Source organism: Phoca vitulina, unplaced genomic scaffold (genome assembly GCF_004348235.1).
Source record: "Phoca vitulina isolate PV1807 unplaced genomic scaffold, GSC_HSeal_1.0 scaffold14, whole genome shotgun sequence".
Lineage (NCBI taxonomy): Eukaryota > Metazoa > Chordata > Mammalia > Carnivora > Phocidae > Phoca > Phoca vitulina.
This window is the reverse complement of record NW_022589717.1, coordinates 28876684-28896247: the sequence shown is the minus strand read 5'-3', so window position 1 is coordinate 28896247 and position 19564 is coordinate 28876684. Positions and strand designations below refer to the sequence as shown.

The window sequence follows — 19564 nt, the reverse complement described above, 5'->3', positions numbered from 1 at the left end:
TGCGTCATAAAGAATTCAAATTCTTTGCCTCATTGGTGGAGGTTGTGATAGTCAAAGTGTTCTGAATCCTTCCTGCTCTTTTGTCTCTTTCAGCTGAAGGGCAGGTACTACATCTGCCACGGATGAAATCAAGTGGAAATCTGCAACTAGAGGTCAAGTAGGTCCAGGAGGTAGTGACCCAGGCACAGTCCTTCCTCCCCTCCCTGGTAAAGGAACCGGGAAATGCAAGTTATCGTGGGTCAATCCCATAACCACATTCTAAAAATATTGATGAAAAAATTAATCTCCATTTTGATAGGTCAAAAATTGTCTAGTGAAAAAAGCACTGCATAGGCCACAAGAACAACAACGCCTCTTTCCCTAAGGGCTAACTTAATCTTTGGATGTCTGAAACTCTAAGGACTTTAGGCTATGTAAAAAGCATTTGAATCTAAAGCTGTCTCTGTTTCATAATTTAAGGCTGGTGATTTCCTGGGGGAGTGGAGGGGTAAAAATGCTACCAGTTGCTCTATGGGGTTGGATTACAGGTGGGAACAAATTTGGGGTTCCTAGAATGCTTTGGATCTGACAGGCGTTTCATGCGACAAACCTTTCTCCTCACCCCAATTTGTCAGCAACATGGGGTTTTCAACACGGGGCATGCATTTTCAAAATAAATCATATCCATCAAAAAGAGCTCTGCAAACCCTCAAAAATCCACATCTCCCTCCTCTAATAAACTAGAACTGTAGCATGAACTTGAGCTGCGTGGAAGCTAATAGGAAGGAAATCTATTTGAGTAGTTCGTTTTGCAAAACGACCGAAATTTAAGAGAGGGAGGGAGAGGAAACCCATCTTTTTAAAAAATCATTAAAGCAACTGCTTTTAAGATCGCAGAATATCCATTCTCCCCGCCCTCGGTGCAAAATGACGTTAACCGTTTTACTTCCGAAGCTGTGCACATATACTGCAGGCAGGGCAGAGGGGCCCGGTCCCCCGCGGAAGGAGGGGGTTGGGGGGGACCTCGGCCAGCCCGGGCCTGAGTGCGACGCCGCGAGAAGCCTTAGCACTTCCGCAGCCCGGGCTGACAGCGTCCCCACCGGCGCGGGCTCCAGCCTGGCATCGCAGCACCGCTGGCAGGATCCGGAAGCGGATTCGCGGCAGGCTGCCCACACCGCAGTCCGCCCGGACCTGGCCCGGAGCGGAAGGCTCCTGGTGGACCCGGCCGCGCCGCCCCAGCCCCGGCGCTGACTTACTGCCCGCGGGCGACTCGCTCGGCGGAGAACTGGCGCGCTGGCGGGAGGCGGCGGGCGGCGGCTCCGCCTCCGGTCGGGTGGCGGCCCCCCCCACCCAGGGCCGGGGTTGGCTCGCGCGCGGCCCTGGCGGCGGCAGGCGACCTCGGCAGGCGCGCCCGTCCGCGCCCCCTCCTCCCGGAGCCGTGTCTGGAGCTGGAGCGGCTTCACCGCCTGCTGTGGTCCGAGAGCTGGGCTGAAGTGGCAGAAACGGACGAGGGGGCGGAAAGCTGCCTCCCCGCTGGATTCTGGAGGCCCTTAGCTCGGTGTCCCCGGTTCCAAAAGGCTCTCTGGTTGGTCATTTCCATCCCGTGCCGAGGCGCAGAGCGGAGAGACATCTGTTTTCCATAAGCCGCGAGGCAGAGGCAAATCCTGGATTACGTGTTGCCCGGCCCTCGCAGCATTCCCAAAGCCCGCACGGCCGCTAATCCCCGCACAAAGAGCCGGAAAACAACACGCAAGTTGGTGCCCAGTTCCAGAAAGATTTCCCAGTGCGATGACTAAAGGCTCTTGCGCCCAGCCTCCGGGGAAGGGCCAATCGCAGCCCAGCGGGGCCGAGAAGGGGGGTTGGCTCGGTTTGTAGGTCTAGTCCGGCAAGCGCGTCCTCCCTGCCGGTCCTGTAAACACAAATGCAAACTCTGTCCCTGCGGGGGAAATGACTTTAGTTTGATGAGGCTGAGAGAACTGAAAAGGGCCAGCGTCCATTACAGGACAGTTTATGCTACTGAAAGCAATCATGATTCCTGAATGGGAGACAGGAAAAAATCTCGGTGTTTACTTCAGTCAGTTCTGACAATGAGTCAACTACGACACAATCAGCCCTGAAAATGATGAGAAATTACTGCCTCTTGGGGACTTATTGTTTATTCTGTAAAATAGGTTGGGGTAGGAAGTCTCCCCCCACTCCTCACCCCTGACTTCCTTGCTTCCTTCTAGAAACAGTTATGAGTGCCTCCCATGTGCCAGGCACTAGGCTGAGAACAGAAAATTGGAAAAAGCCTGCAGTCTCTACTCCAAAGCGCCTTATATGGGGGAGGAGGGGGTGAGAGGAGGAGACCAACAATTTCAGCGCCTGGAGAAATTGCTATGATAGAGTGTATGCCCAGAGGGTTAAGGGAACATAGAAGCAGGTTTTCAATCATGCTGGAAATCAAGGAAGGCTTCCCACAGGAGGCTGCATTTGAGTTTTGAAGACTGAGCAGGCATCAGGCAGAATGGAGAGAGAGAGGCAGGGGGAATATCTGAACTTCTGTATGGCTGCAGAAGACAGGTGAGAGGAACAGAGGTGAGAGATGTGGTTATGGAGTCAGACCACGAAGGTCTCATCTGCTAAGTTCTGGGATTGGGCTTTTGGAAGCTGTGGGAACCCTTGTGTTTCAGACAGATTACTGAAGAAGGCATATGGAAGGAAGACAGCCTAGGAAGGGGGTGGAGGTGGGTGGGGATGGATGGGAAAGACTCCAAAGATGTGAGAGAGGCAAAACCTGTAGGATGTCGTGCCTGGGAACAAGGAGGGGAGTGGAGCTGGAAGCTTTCACCCAGGTTCTGACACGCATGTGCACTGGGGTGGATGGAGAGTACTATCTGCCAAGACAGAGAAATGAAGGGAGAGCAAGTGGGACTGGAGAAAGGATGAGTTGCGTTTAGACAAGTTGAGTGTATGGCTTTTGTAGGATATCCAAATGCAAATATCCCAGCAGGCAGGACAGCCCCATGGATCTGTAAGGCAGTTTGGGTGTTATGGGCTAGCAATGCAAATTAGAGAGTTGCCCACCTTTACATACATGGTAAATACAGGAGCAGAAAATAATTCACTTCGTTTGCTAGGCTGCCATAACAGAGTGCCACAAACTGAGTGGCTTCAAGAACGGAAATGTACTCCCTCAGGGCACCTGGGTGGCTCAGTCAGTTGGATGTCTGCCTTCGGCTCAGGTCGTGATCCCCGGGGTCCTGGAATCGAGCCCCGCATCAGGCTTCCTGCTCAGTGGGGAGCCTGCTTCTCCCTCTCCCTCTGCCTGCCGCTCTGCCTACTTGTGCTCACTCTCTCTGTGTCAAATAAATAAATAAAATCTTTTTTAAAAAAAAGAAAGAAATATATTCCCTCACGCTTCTGGAGGCCAGATATCCAAGACCAGGGTGTCAGCAGGACCATGCTCCCTCCGACTGCCAGGCAAGGATCTGTTCCAGGACTCTTTCCTCACTTCTGGTAGTTTCTTGGCTTGTGGCATCCTAACTGCAATCTTCACATGGTACTCTCCCTGAGTGAGGGTGTCCACATTTCCCCTTTCTGTCAGGACACCAGTCATATTGGATTAGGGGCCCACCCTACTCCAGTGTGATCTCATTTTAACTAATTACATCTGTCCTTATTTTTATTTCCTATCTGGAAATTACCTTGTTTCCATATAAGGTAACATTCTGAGGTAGTGATGGTTAGGACTTCAACCTACGAATTTCAGGGGAACACAATTTAACCCACGACATTCACACAATTTGGACTGAGTTATTCGGAGCAGGATTGAACATGTCAATGAGGAGAAACATCAGCTTTAAGTGGGCAAAGAGAGCAGCTCTGGATGGAAACTGAGAGAAAACCGATTAGAAAGGTACATAAGGGGTGACCCCCACACAGGGAAGACACATGTTTTTAAAAAGAGTGATTAACATTGCCAAACACTTAAAAAGCCAGGAAAGATAAAGCTAGAATTTGCCCATTGTCTTTGGATAGTTGCAGTCATTGGACCAAATAGGCAGACTAGTAGATGAACTTCAAAGGGCCCACTTAATTCCAACATTTTATGACTTTAAAACCATTGTCCAGGCAAACCCATTGAGAGAAGTGTGGGGTAGCGGACATTTGTTTGAGTCTCGCCTCCCACACCACAACCTGCTTTCTCATCCTCCCTTGGAGGTAGGGCTTGAAACTGTGATGTGGACTCTGGCAGTCGGATGGATAGACATTAGACTTCCGTTGGGATGAAGGCAATAGGAGAAGACAGACCCCAGAGAAGCCATCTTCCGTCTGATGGTAGAACCTGGCAGAGAGATATGGACCCTAAGGGCACAACAGGGTGAAGATCCAACAGAGGGTCTGTGGTGGCCATGTTCAGAGGAGCAGAACTAGGGCTCATTCTGGAACCATCTGGTATATAATTTAGGCATTACTCTCAGCTGAGTAGCCTCCGAGCTTGATTCTCTAGATTTCTTTTTTTTTTTTTTTTTAAGATTTTATTTATTTATTTGAGAGAGAGAATGAGATAGAGCATGAGAGGGGGGAGGGTCAGAGGGAGAAGCAGACTCCCTGCTGAGCAGGGAGCCCGATGCGGGACCCGATCCCGGGACTCCAGGATCATGACCTGAGCCGAAGGCAGTCACTTAACCAACTGAGCCACCCAGGCGCCCCGATTCTCTAGATTTCTTGGAGATTCTCTGAGCCACTTAATATTCTTCTTTTTCATTTATTTTTTTTAAAGTTTTTATTTATTTATTTGAGAGAGAGAGATAGCAGGAGACAGCATGAGCAGAGGAAGAGAAGCAGGCTTCCCACTGAGTAGGGAACCGATGTGGGGCTCAATCCCAGGACTCTGGGATCATGACCTGAGCCAAAGGCAGACCCTTAACCGACTGAGCCACCCAGGCGCCCCAATATACTTCTTTTTGAATAGAATAGTTTTATTTAGATAAAATTCACATACTATAAAATTGATCTATTTAAGAGTACAATTCAGTGGTTTTTAGTATATTCACAAAGCTGTGCAACCATCACCACTATCTAATTCCAGAACATTATCATCATCCCAGAAAGAAATCTCATACACAATAGTGGTCACTCTCCATTCCCCCGTCCTCTCAGCCCCTGGTGACCACTAATCCACTTTCTATCTCTAAGGATTTGCTTATTCTGGATATTTTATATACATGGAATCTTATAATTTGTGGCCTCTTGTGTTTTGCTTCTTTCACTTAGCAAATATTCTCCAAGGATTGTTCCAGTACTTCATTCCTTTTTATTGGCAAATAATATTCCATTGTATGAGTAGATCACATTTTGTTTACCCATTCATCAGTTGATGGACATGTGGATTGTTTCCACTCTTTAGCTAGTGTGAATAAGGCTGCTATGAACATATGAGTACAATTTTTTGTTCGCACATGTATTTTCATTTCTCTTGGTATACCTAAGAGTAGAGTTGCTGGGTCATAGGATAATTCTGTGCTTAAAATTTTGAGGAACTGCCAGACTATTTTCCAAATCAGTTACATCATTTCACATTACCACTAGCAATGTATGAGGGTTCCGATTTCCTAGTGGGTGTGAAGCGGTATTGATTGTGGTTTAGATTGGCATTTCCCCAATGACTAATAATGTTGAGTATCTTTTCATGTGCTTATCGGCCATTTGCATATCTTCTTTGAGGAAATGTCCATTGAAATCTTTTGCACATTCTATTTTATTTTAAAGATTTATTTAAGGGTGCCAGGGTGGCTCAGATGGTTAAGCGATAAGACCTTTGGGTCAGGTCATGATCTCCAGGTCCTGGGATCAAGCCCTATGTAGGGTTCTTGGCTCAACGGGGAGTCTGCTTCTCCCTCCCCCTCTCCCCCTGCGCATGCTCTCTCTCAGTATCTGTGTCTCAAATGAATAAAATCTTAAAAAAAAAAGATTTATTTATTTTAGAGAGAGAGAGAGCGCATGTGTGTGTGCATGAGTGGGGAGGAGCAGAAAGGGAGGGAGGGAGAGAGAGAGAAGCAGACTCCCCTTTGAGCAGGGAGCCCGACACCAGAGATCGATCCCAGGACCCTGAGATCATGACCTGAGTTGAAATCAGGAGTCGGATCCTCAACTGACTGAGTCTCCCAGGTGCCCCAGAAATCTTTTGCACATTTAAAAAAAATAATTTTTAAAATTGTAGTTAAATATACATAACCCAGAATTTACCATTTTAACCATTTTTATGTGTGCAGTTCAGTGACATGAAGTACATTCACAATGTTGTGCAACCATCATTCTTTCCCCATTTTTTAAAAAAATATTTATTTATTTGACAGAGAGAGCACAAGTAGGCAGAGCGGCAGGCAGAGGGAGAGAGAGAAGCATACTTCCCTGCTGAGCAGGGAGCCCGATGCGGGACTCGATCCCAGGACCCTGGGATCATGACCTGAGCTGAAGGCAGACGCTTAACCAACTGAGCCACCCAGGCACCTCTCTTTCCCCATTTTTAATTGTCTTCTAAAATTTACCTTTTATTATTGAACTTTTATATTCTGGATACAAATCCCTTTTCAGATATATGATTTGAAAATATTTTCTCTTATTCTGTAGGTTGTCCTTTCACTTTCTTGCTAGTGTCCTTATGTTTTTTAATAAATTCATTTTATGGTCAAACTAACTAGAGTAGTTTCTGTTGTCAGTAGCTAAGAACACTGGCAGATGCACTGAGTTGTATTAAATACAATCCTTTACTATTTTATTTTCTATAACAATGTCTCATTTCACATTTTCTATCCAATATTGCCTTAGAATTTTGGAGTTTTTTTTCCTAGAGCTTTTCTTATTCTTTTTTTTTTTAAAGATGTAGTTATTTATGGAGGGGGCAGAGGGTCAGAGGGAGAGGGAGAGAGAATATCAAACAGACTCCACACTGAGAGCTGAGCACAATGCGGGGCTCCATCTCATGACTCTAAGATCACGACCTGAGCTGAAACCAAGAGTCAGATACTCAACCGACTGTGCCATCCAGGAGCCCCAGAGCTTTTCTTATTCTATCTGAATCCCACCCATCCACATCTTACATTTCCGGGGCACAGACCCAAAGTATCAATGGCCACCACCAACATAATTATAGCTACCAGCAGGCCTCCCAACTATTCCCACCTCTATCCAGTGCTGACCCAGAACCTTGGAAATCATGTGCAATGTTCTCCTTCTCTCCAGGCCTCTCCCACTCCACCCCTCCCTTCCCTCTGTTACACCACCATCACCATGTGGGGTCTTATGAATGAGATCAATGTCCTATTTAATCTTTACACCATCCACAGTGCCCAGGACAAGGCTTTGCAAAAACTTGGAGCACAACGTGTCAAATTGAACCAAATCTTGTGACTTACTTCCTTATTTTTGTATTCTAAAACGTTTATAAAATCTGATTTTAAACTCTTCTCTTAATGGCACGTTTGGAGGATTAGGGCCTAAATTTGGGTGCAGGACAAATCTACGGTGTTCAATTTATGACTGGAAGAATGGAATTCTTTTGGGAATTAATCTCTAGGAGTTTGTGAAATGGTGAAAAAAGGTAAAGCTTCCCAGAGAAAGTTCTCAGGACCCAGAGAGGAGCAAAGACTATTATTTGGGGCATCATGAGTCAAGGTGGACCCATTTCCTGGCAGATTTTTCTGGTGGATGAGGCTTCATGACTGGCACTGCTCAGTGCTTTGAGTCTGCTTAGTTTTTGTAGGCTCTCTTATCCCGCCCGCATCCCCGACCCCTTGTCCCTGGATCTGTACAGCAACCTTAAACTCTTCAGACTCGAGGCTAACTGAAAGGCACCTGTTTGAAATAGCTGGAAAGGGCCTGGTTCATTCAGTCATAAATCCAACCGATGTTTACTGAGCACACACTTTAATGCAAGGCCCCTCTCTGGGCATAAAAAGGAACAGGTTCATTTCCTGTAATAAGGAGTTGGATGATGAGTAGAGGGGGCAAAACAAATATAATTAACTATAACCTAAAGTACAATTAAAGAGGCATAAAAAACTGTTTTGAGGATTCACGGGAAGAACTCATGTACTTTTTCAAATAGCAGGAGAGGCTTTATGGAAAAGGTGGGGAGGGAGAGCTAGGCTTTGCTTACAAACTTGGGACCTCTAAGCCTGATCCCTGTTTCCCAGGAGCTCCCACACTAGTTGCGAAGAAAGTCACATGTACATATGGCTCTAATTCAAGACCATATGTGATAAAAGGGATTTGAAAGTCACAGAAAAGTGAGGGATCACTTTTCTACTACAGTAACCAGAACTTTATGGAAGGGTGGGCTTGGGCCCTAAGAGATGAAATGGATTTATTAAAATGCATATTTCACATAAAAAGCAATTAGATGCTCTAGAAATTTTGGAAAACCCAGAAAAGTATAGAGAATAAAACAGGGGTGCCTGGAGGGCTCCCAATCAGTTAAGCATCTGCCTTCGGCTCAGGTCATGATCTCAGGGTCCTGGGATCGAGTCCCCTGACAGGCTCCCTGCTCAGCGGGGAGTCTGCTTCTCCCTCTCCTTCTACCCCTCCCCCCTACTCGTGCTCTCTCTCAAATAAATAAATAAAATCTTAAAAAAAAGAATAAAACAAAAATCTATCTATAGATCTATTACCTACAGATAAATAAATTGCAAGACATACAGTATGCTTAGTACATATTTGAATATGTATATGAATATGAATAGAATTAGTAAATGACATTACCATCTATTGTCTTTTTTTTCCTGTGCATATTTTTATTATATATATAATTTGAAACCTTTTTTTTTTTTTTTAAGATTTTATGTATTTATTTGACAGCGAGAGAGAAAGCACAAACAGGGGGAGTGGCAGGCAGAGGAAGAAGGAGAAGCAGGCTCCCCGCTGAGCAAGGAGCCCCATGCAGGGCTCAATCCCAGACCCCAAGGATCACGACCTGAGCTAAAGGCAGATGCCCAAACAACTGAGCCACCCACATGCCCCTGGAACCTGTTTTTAAAAAACATACCCTGCAAGGGTGCCTGGCTGGTTCAGTCAGTAGAGCATGTGACCCTTGATTTTGAGATTGTAGTTTTGAGCCCCAACATTGGGTGTGGTGATTACTTAAAAATAAAATCTTTTTAAAAAAATTAAAAAATAAGATAAAAAATATGCTATGATATTCATTTTATATCAGTAAAATTATTAGAAAACACGTTTTTAAACAACTAAGAATATGCCATTAACTTATATATCATTTATACAACCAGTTTCCAGAGTGTTCACATTTAGATTATTTCTAAACTTCCAATTATTATAAATAAAACTTCAATGAAACTGCTAAACACAAATCTTTGTCCACATCTCTATATTTTCAAGATAGACTCCTGTAAGTGGAATTATCAAGTCAAGGTGTATTAACATTTCTAGGGCTCTCAAGAGAGTAAGACATTGCACAATTACTTTCTTGAAAGGTTATACAAATTTACATTCCCGTTAGCAATGTATGGAAATTGAGATATGCACCTTCACCAACAGTGTTACTTTAAAATATTTGCTAATCTGATAAGGAGAAAATGGTAAATCATTGTTTTTTAATTTTGTATTTATTCGTTAATATAATATTAGATGTCACCTATACTTCAATTAAAAATAAAACTTTGAAAATTTGTATTTATTTGATCACTAGTGATGTGGAACATTTTAAATATGATCATTTCCATTAATATTTCCTTTAAGTTTCCAGTTCATGTTCTTTGTCCATTTTGGGTGGGGGAGTTGGAGAGAATCTGTAGTTCTCTTAGTCAACCTTGGCTCTCCCATGGTTATCGTTGTGTGAGCATCTGCCATGTTAAGTGTGATCTCATTCATTCATCTTCTTCTGTCTCCCTCCCTCTCCCCCAACTCTCCTTCCTCCCCACCCACCCCCAAGACAGCCCCTAAACATAGCCAACTACTTCATCCAGTGCTCAAAGAAACCGTGCTCTGTTGCAACAGTGAAGGAGAAACTGGTGCTATTGGGACAATAGGTCCAGATTGTCAAGGGCCATTTAGTCACTAAGCCTCTCTTTTTAAGCACTGATTTTAGAACCTAAGCTCCCCCTATGACATAAGATTAAACTCCACAGTGTTCCTCTCTTGATTTCCCAAGTTTCAAATGAACTATACCTTCCTGCCTTCATGGCGTCTGTTCCTGCTGAGCCTGGTGTGGCCTTTCCTACATGTTCCCTAGACCGAATCCTGCCTGTCGCTGATTCTGAAGCTCAAAGAGTGGCCCTTGGGTGAGGGCAATCTCTTCCTCTGAATCCTGTAGCACATTGTAGTCCATTGAGAGTATTTCCAACATCCCAAATGTTCTGGTTATTTGTGCATGCCACTCATCTACTTCATTACTTTATAAACTCCTTGAAGAGTCTACTTGAGTAGGGTCTATGTCTTCTTTATGTCTGGATTCTCAGAATACAGTTAGCAGAAATCAAAAAATATTTTACAAACTAAAAAATTAAATGTCATTTAACAGAAACACTAGGGGAAAGAGAGCCACTTTGAAAGGGAAAACAAACTTTAATTTTAATTGTATTGGCTGTGGTAATATTACAGACCGAATTGTGTCCTCCTACACCGCCCCCCAGGGGCGTTGGCCAAACTCATACATTGAATCCCTAACTCCCACGTCAGGATATTTGGAGATAGGGTCCTTGGGGAAATGATCAAGGTTAAATGAAGTCATAAGGATGGGATCCTGATCCAATAGGATTAGTATCTTTAAAGAAGAGGAAGGAACACAGAGCTCTCTCTCTCTCTCCACTTCTGAGCACAGTAAAGGGCCATGTGAGGACACAACCACTATCTTCGAACCCGGACTGAATTCCTCACCAGAACCTGATCATGCAGGTAGCTAGATCTTAGACTTCCAGCCTTCAGAACTCTAAGAAAATAAGTTTCTGTCGTTTAAACCACCCGGGCTGTTATGTTGTTATGGCAGCCTGAGCTGACTAATACAGAGGTAATGGTAAGGTGTTAGGTAGAAATGGAAGAAAGTCAGTCTAAACAAAGGAATATTAGTAACCGAAGCAAAGAACTCACAGAATCTCATGGTGAGACCATTTGGGGGGTGTAAATAAGGGAAGAATTGGGAAACATGTCTCCTTTTGTCTTGTCATAAAAGGCACAAGATACTCTCTTATTCTGCATCTTTTTAAATCCCCTGTGGCAAAGGAATAAAAACTGATAAAAATTAAAACTGGAGTCCAGGGACTGAGAAACTGAATGGGGCTAAACAATTAATTTTAGATCAAATATAAAAACAGCAAAGGGAAATAAGCACTAAAATAATATTTCAAAAGGAATCTGACAAGGAAATTGCCACTGGCTTCCATGAGAGTAAGAGCATACTCTCTTATAATGTTTTCTTGATGATATATTGATCTTCTTGAGCTGATGCATTAGCCATGGAAAGATGTTCCTGAGTCTCCAGGGACATTACTCAATCGGGGCATCGGGCCAGATCACAGAACCACACATGACTTCAAATCCAAGTATTAAGGAAGAACACGTTAGAAAGCCAAGACAGAAACAGAACAATTCTCTCTGGGGTCTTAATATTTGTTCTCAGGTCCTTGCCAAAAACTCACTCATCATAAACTCTGCATATGTTAAATACATGTCATACTTTTGAAGTTTCAAACAAAAAAATCTTACTTGGACAAAACAAAAACCATAAAAACAGGCAAAGGGCTTTTTGAGAACCCTACTTTTCAGAACTGTTGTAATTCAATGTCTTTTCAATTCTTGCATTAGAGATTAAAAAAAAGAAACCATGAAAATGTTTCTTTCAGAATTTCCTTTTATCCAACGTGAGGAGAAAATATGGTGACAATTGAGTCATTTTCTTATTCTTTAAGATAAATTTCAATGTATTGTGCCTAATACCCAACATATGTATATCTGATACATAGATTTCTTTTTTAAAATAAACTTTTAGGGGCGCCTGGGTGGCTCAGTCAGTTAAGCGTCTGCCTTCGGCTCGCTCAGGTCATGATCACAGAGTTCCTGGATTGAGCCCCGCATTGGGCTCCCTGCTCAGCGGGGAGTCTGCTTCTGCCTCTGCTCCTGGCTCATGCTCTCTCCCTCTCTCTCTCTGTCAAATAAATAAGTAAAATCTTAAAATAAAATAAACTTTTAATAAGTATAAATTACGAACAGGAAAGTGCACAAGTCCTAAAGCAACAGCTCAATGAATTATCACAAAGGAACCACAACAGGCAAACACCAGCCAGATCAAGAAATAGAACATTACCAGCACCACAGATGCCCGTTTCCAAGCATAGTTTTGAGCTAGATATATTTTTTCTAACTATTATTAATGATAGTAAGTGCCTAGATCAGTCCACAAAAGCTAAAAAGTTTTATGAATACATTGCCCAGGGGCTAGAGGGACATCTCCATTTACCAGGGCCTTATCTAACTTAGATTCCTTAATCAATTGCAGGGTGCTCATGGGAACACAAATTAGCATAACCATCCAGTGTTATTGGAAAGTAGTTTAAGGATATGTATCCAGATCCTTAAAAATGTTTGTATGTTAAGCTCTAGTAATTCCAGCTTAAAATTTTTTCTCAAGGCAATATCAGAGGTGTGATCATGGATATTTGTCCAGACAGCATCATTAGGGCAGTAGCTCTGGGATGCTCTGTGACTCCTAACTGTGCGATCTGGGACAAAATATTTCACCAACTGCTCTGTGCCTCGGTTTCCTCATCTGTTAAATGTAATAATAGTAGGTTGTTACAAAGAGTTGCATAAAGAACTTGAAACAGTGCCTGTCACATAGTGGTTTAACATTTGTTAAGAACTTAGTTATTATTACAAAACCATTCATCGCAACATTATTTATAACAGAAAGAATTTTTGAAAGGCGTTAAATGACCAGAAATAGGGGAATGAATGCATACCCTCTTGTGCATCCATACAAAAGAATATGAAGCACCCCTCAGGGGATGGCATAGGGATTAAGAAGCCCGAATGCCAACCTGTCCCTGACCAGCTGTATGACCTTGACAACTTTCTTAACTCTCTGAGCGTCAGTTTCATCATTTGAGAAAAGAGACTAAAAGGGCACCTGGGTGGCTCAGTTGGTCATGCATCTAACTCTTGGTTTTGGCTCAGGTCATGATCTTAGGGTCGTGAGGTCAAGCTCCACGTCTGGCTCTGCGCTCAGCTCAGAGTCTGCTTGAGTTTCTCTCTCCCTCTGCCCCTCCCCCTGCTTGCTCTCTCTCTCTCAAGTAAATAAATAAATAAATCTTTAAAAAAAAGAAAATAGGGGTGGCTGAGTGGCTCAATCGGTTAGGCATCTGCCTTGGGCTTGGGTCATGATCCCAGGGTCCTCGGATCGAGCCCCACATCAGGCTCATTGCTCAGCAGGGGGTCTGCTTCTCCCTCTCCCTCTGCCTGCCACTCCCCCCTGCTTGTGCGCTCTCTGTCTCTCAATCTCTGTCAAATAAATAAATAAAATCTTTAAAAGAAAGAAAGAAAGAAAAAGAAAGAAAGAAAGAAAGAAAGAAAGAAAGAAAGAAAGAAAGAAAGAAAGAAAGAAAGAAAATAGAAGAGTACCTATCTTGGAGTGTTCACTAGCTCGTAAACATAAAGCACTTAGAATAGTCCCTGATATCCAGTTAGTGCTTAAGCAGTGTTAGTCCTCTCCATCATAAGTTGGAGAGTTGTAGCCTGATGGCCCAGCTATATATCACACGCACAAAGCTTTCCAGTCAGTGGCTGAGAAAGTACAGGCTCTGTGAGGAGAAGGTGAACGGAACAAAACCTAAAGCCCTTTCAGAATTAATAGAGGGAATTACAGATACAAGCCTAGGCCTGGATGCTACGTGCACAATTTCCCTGTGAAGAACTGGACAAAGAGTTGTTTCTCTGGAAGAACCAGAACGCGCTGCTTCGACTAAAAGGAAAAAAAAAAAAGGTCCCCCAAACAAAAACCCCCGCCACAACAACAAACAAGTCTTGGGGAGAGAAAAAAGCTGGGCTGGTTTCCCTAATCTCCGGCACCCCCCACCACCTCTTTTCTTCTCCCTGCCCCCTGCGCCCCCTCCCCTTGTCACCTTGGGCTTCCCAGGGACCGTAGGACAGGGAATGGAGATTTCCAGCCACTTGGGGGAGGAGGCATGCACATCGCAGCTCCCACAGAAACAACTGGGGGGGGGGGGGCTGCGCTGAGGTGACCCCCTGCCCCACTTTTAAAGCTCTCGGTGTGAGTGTGGACACAAGCCAGACGTGCTTTCGTTCTAAAGGAGCAGGTTTACAGCCAGCCTTGGAAATGGCATGGTATGGCGACATTGCTCTGACCCAGTAGCCTCAATTTCTGGATAGGACAAAGGCCAGCAGTCCCCAAGCCCTGTTCCCTTCGCTACCAGCAGCTCCCATCCGCCAAGACCCGTGCTCCCCAAAGGCACCCCAGAAGCCGTGACACCACCAGCTCTGTGTGCAGAGGGGAGCCGGGGAGCCGTGGGCGGCGCAGGCCGTGAGAAAAAGGAAGCTTCACACCGGAGGCCCATATTCCCTGAATACCCCTGGACGGCAATGGGGAAGGCGGGGCGGCTGCCAGGGCCCCCTCCCGGCCCTCCAGTGACAGCTCAGACAATGGCGCCCCTTGGTTCACTGCAGGCGCTGAGCGTGGGAAGAGAGCTGCTTTGTTCAGGCCTTGTCACTGTCTTTCCTCGCCACAGTTCTGGGGCGTGTAGGGTCACTGCTACCTTAGAGGGTCTTTCCATTCTCTTTTTGTAATGGGCCAGCGTTAATTCCTATTTATGCTGTGCCCCCAGTGTGCCCAGACCACAGATAGTATCCAGAAGACACGATAGTTATCCTCGAGGAGGAGATAAAGGGGCCATGTTTCTAAGAAATCACTGATCACTGCTATGTTGTTGTTGTTAAAAATGCTCTTAAGGAGGGGCGCCTGGGTGGAACAGTCCGCCGAGCAACCAACTCTTGGTTTCAGCTCAGGTCCTGATGTCAGGGTTGTGAGATTGAGCCCTGTGTCAGGCTCCGGGCTCAGTGCAGAGTCGGCTTCAGATTCTCTCTCTCTCTGCCCCTCCCTCTCATGCTCTCTCTCTCTTTCAAATAAATAAAATAAATCTTTTAAAAAACTGCTCTTGGGGCACCTGGGTGGCTCAGTCGTTAAGCGTCTGCCTTTGGCTCAGGTCATGATCCCGGGGTTCTGGGATCAAGCCCTGCATTGGGCTCCCTGCTCGGCAGGAAGCCTGCTTCTCCCTCTCCCACTCCCCCTGCTTGTGTTCCCTCTCTCGATGTGTCTCTCTCTGTCAAATAAATAAAATCTTTTAAAAAAAAATGCTCTTAAGGAAATAGAATCATCCAGTGAGGAGTGCAGATTGAGAATCATATCCTGAGAGCTCTAGTTCTTGTTGCTTGGGTCCCAGTGGAAGAACCTGTATGTCAGTGACATATTAAAGAGAGTTGGCTCTTCTGGGCGTTCCTAGAAATACAATTATTGCCAGTTGCTGGTGAGGCACTTGAGGGCCCCAGAAGGAGCCAGGCTTGCAGATTTCACAGGACTTGTGCAACAGACAGAGGCTCCTCAGCAACATTGGCTTAAAGCTCTTGTATTTAAAGTTAAGTCATCCAGGGGCACTTGGCTGGCTCAGTCAGTAGAGCATGCGACTCTTGATTTCAGGGTTGTAAGTTCAAGCTCCATGTTGGGTGTAGAGATTACTTAAAAATAAAACCTTTAAAAAAATATAAAAAGTAAAAAAATAAAATTAAGGGGCGCCTGGGTGGCTCAGTCAGTTAAGCGTCTGCCTTCAGCTCAGGTCATGATCCCAGGGTCCTGCTCAGCGGGGAGCCTGCTTCTCCCTATCTCCTCACCCCGCTCGTGCTCTCTCACCTCACTCACTCTCTCTCTCTCAAATAAATAAATAAAATCTTAAAAAAATAAAATCAAGTCTTCCAATGTTGCAACTGGGTATACATTGGGAAACTACGTGATTTGAAGCTATCTTAGAAAACACACGGTGCTCTTTATGGTATATAGTTCTGAAGTCAGGTTACAGCTTCAAAGTTCAGTTTAAACTCTGTGTTTTACCCCTCTGGGAAGAGCAGAAAGGTTTGGGGAAGGAAAGTTCCCATGCAGTAAGAACTCCATCCTTGGAGGGTCATTGGTCTGATCTCAAGATATATGTATTTAGCTCTTTAACACTTCAAAGAACACATGGAAACTGCCAGCCCTGAGTTTATTTACACTGAGGCTACAGATTTAAATGTTTTCCTCCTACACAGCCCTTTAGAGATACATAGCATTTTCCGAGTGAGTTCCAGAGATTGGTGTCCAGGAGCATAGCTGTTGTTTGTAAAGTCAGAGGTCGGCCCTTTGGCTCCTTGTGGTTTCTAGAGTCAACTGTTTGAGTAATTTCACTCAAGTTCTATTTGCAGTTCTCAGCTGTAAAATGTGAAGTGTGTCTTTCCTTTAGTGTCAGCTTGTCAGGTACGGTACTAGAAAGTGCAGGCTGAGAGTGGGCAAACACACCTGGTAGTTAAGGACCTACCAGGAACCATTCTCCTTGAAAAGCTGATCAGGACTGCAGGTGTGATAAGGGTGTGTGATAGGGGTTCCAGCAGGTGCAACTTGAGGTGTGTCTCAATGACTCCCAGGGGTTCCCCAGAGCATGCAATCCCAGATTCGCCTTCCATCTTTTTTGATGGGTCCCTTTAACATCCTGAATAACAAAATAGCATACCTATTAAGTATGTGTGATGGTGTCCATGTGCCTCGTTTGAAAATTTAGGTAGACAGAAAATATGTGGAATACAAAGGATTATGAATGAAATCAGTGTTCCATTGCTCCACTTAGGGAGGTCATCTGGCTCTCTGTTCCTTAGCTATCATCTGCAGGGGCTAAACCCTCTAAACTTACACACAAGAGTCTGTGGTGTGGATATGTTCTTTACTCCCTGCCACTGCCCCAGGTCTGCTCCCAGCTCCAGACCTTGCCTTGCAGGTTCATACTTCTGTAACTTATCGAACATTTAAATGTTCTCTGCTTGGCACCCTGTAGAACATCATCTAGAAACCTCAATCAGAATGAATGAGATGATCCATCTGTGATGGAAAAGGGATGACTCCATGCCAAATACTATGGAGGGCCTTCTCCATGTTCTATCCTTTCAATTCTCATAAAAGCCGAAGAAGGTAGACATGATTATTATTCCCATGTTCGCGTGAGGAAAATGAGAACTGGAGAGGTTAGGTAACTTCCTAGAGTCCTCAGTAGTCACTATAAACCAGCAGACCTGTGATTCAAGTTCAGCTCTGTTTGAGCTATGTTCTGGTCTTGGTACATCAATGGGATATTCTACTTTTCCATAAAACTTACTATGAACATTTGTAATAAACACAGAAACCTAAATATTCAGCACCCAGATTAAACAACTGTCAAGACCTTGCCACATTTGCCTTATCCTTGTAAGACAATTTTCTTTGGCTCCGTTTCCTGTCAGTTCCATCTCATCCAGGATTACTCATTCACTCACACGCTGGGTTTCAACCAAACCAAACAACTGGTTGTTCCCTGAATATTGTCTCCTGCCCCTGGAACTTTGCACCCTGGGCTGATCCCCTTGTCTCAACGGGCTTCCACCCCTGGTACACTGATGTCCACAAGACCCACCACTGACCAACCAAATCAGAAACTGCGACCACCAGTCACCCTTCCTTCCATCTCCATTTGACCCACTCCTCCTCAATCTTCCATACTCCCTCACTTCTAGTGTCATCCGTTCCTCCACAAAGCCTTCACTGACGTCCCAAGTCTAGCTAAGGGTGCTCCCTCCCACAGCACCTTGTATATACATCTGTCATAACACTGCCCCATGGAATTCTTCAACGGAATGTGAATTCCTCTAGGGCCAACACCACGGTTTTGAGCTCTATATCCCCAGAGACTAGCACATAGTGCCTAATGATCAGTAAACATTTGAGTGAGGAAGGGAGGAAGAGGAAGAGAGCAACAGGAGAGAAAGGAATGAACATGACACCATCTGAGTTTCTAACCCTGCAGGTCTCTGGATGTGAGGAGCCCCTCACACCTCTTCTGTGAGCATTTGGCCTAACAAGACCTATCACCATTGTACAGATGCAGCGTGGGTCTTACACCAGCCAGGAGGTGGGCAGAGAGAAGAAGCAAGAAAACATGAGACTAGCACCTGTGACCACACATAGAGCAGTGGATGCCCTGCTACTCAGAGCTGCTATTATTCTAGCTGCCCCCAATTTTTGCCTCCAGAAAACCGTGTCTGTTTAACTCATTTTCCAATTATCTTCAAACATCCAAAGGATCATCTAAGAAATGGGTGCCTTCTTATTATATAAAGTAACGGACTTGAATGTGTTACCTCTTGAGAAAATAAGAAGCATATTTTTCAAAGGACACTCTCAAACTAGCAGATTCCAGGAGAGTATTTCAGGCCCGCCTGTTAATTCTCAGATGATCCTTCTGTATGGATAAGCATGATCAACGGTGAGCTCCGGGGTGATTTCAGACCATGGATAAGTGATGCTTACAGGTCCCTGTGAGGGAGGTTTCTGTCAGATCTAGAGTCATAGATGGGAAGCTAGAATGGGCCTTGATGATGTCACCTCATGGACAGATCAGGAAGCCGTGGTGCAGAGCAGGTATGATTATCCGGAGCCCCCGACACGGGGTGGAGGAGCGGAGACCAGACAGCCAGCTGGTCGACCTGTCTGCCATGCTGCGCCCTCCCACCATTCCCGTCTCTAGATACCACGGGCAAACCAGGCAGGCATTCCACAAACTCAGTCCCCATTTGGGACTGCCTTTGAGTGCTGGGAGCAGTCATAACTAAAGAATTAATATTGACTGAGTATTTGCTGTGCACCGAGCACCGTGAGAACTTGTACCCATTACATTTCATCCTTACCGTGGTCCAGGGACACGGACATTGCTGTCCCCGCCACCTCGCTGGGGCAGCTGAGTCTAAGGGTGAAGAGACACCTTACCCAATATTATACGAGTACACGGGCAAAGGTGAGGCTCGAACCAGGGTTTGTCCGAACCAAAGGTTTTCCTTTCAACCCCTGGGTTCTTGAGTGGCTGCTTCTGTGTGTCGTCCCTCTTGGGGCACCACATCATGCAGTGTGGGCCAGGCTGGGACCCAAACGCCTCCCCGAAGCTAGCCCTTCCTGGCCGTTAGATCAGTGGGGCAAGACTGTTAAGCTTCGGCACTCTCACCCATTTAAAGGAGTGGCTTTCCTTCCCGATTGCCAATTAGCTTCCGCAGGAGACCACATTTTGGTAGCAGTGACTAGATGAATTCTTGAAATGCCAGCTATATTCTCCAGGAAATCCTCAGTTCATAACACAAGGCTATGTACTGGATACCTTCCTGGTGACTCGCATTTCAGGTGGCTTACTGGCTGTGTGACTTCGTGCAAGTTACTTAACCTCTCTGCCCCAGGTACCTTCTCTGTAAAACAGGACAATAACTGTCCTTATGTTGAGGAGTTGGTGAGGACCGAGTGAGAGAAAGCCTGGCACATAGTAAG

The 19564-nt window shown here is 45.1% G+C and overlaps 1 protein-coding gene across 5 annotated transcripts in view; it reads right to left on the bottom strand.

The window, feature by feature from the left end:
• TRIM2 (tripartite motif containing 2) overlaps window positions 1-19564 on the bottom strand; it is a 172896-nt gene that overhangs the window by 104090 nt on the left and 49242 nt on the right. Inside the window, exon 1 of one of the 5 annotated variants that reach the window (XM_032413030.1) lies at window positions 1236-1292. The exons of the other annotated variants lie outside the window; for them this stretch is intronic. The gene's annotated coding sequence lies outside the window, so the exon portion shown is untranslated. Of the gene's footprint in view, window positions 1-1235; window positions 1293-19564 lie in introns of those variants that run through there. 5 annotated transcript variants of the gene reach the window in all.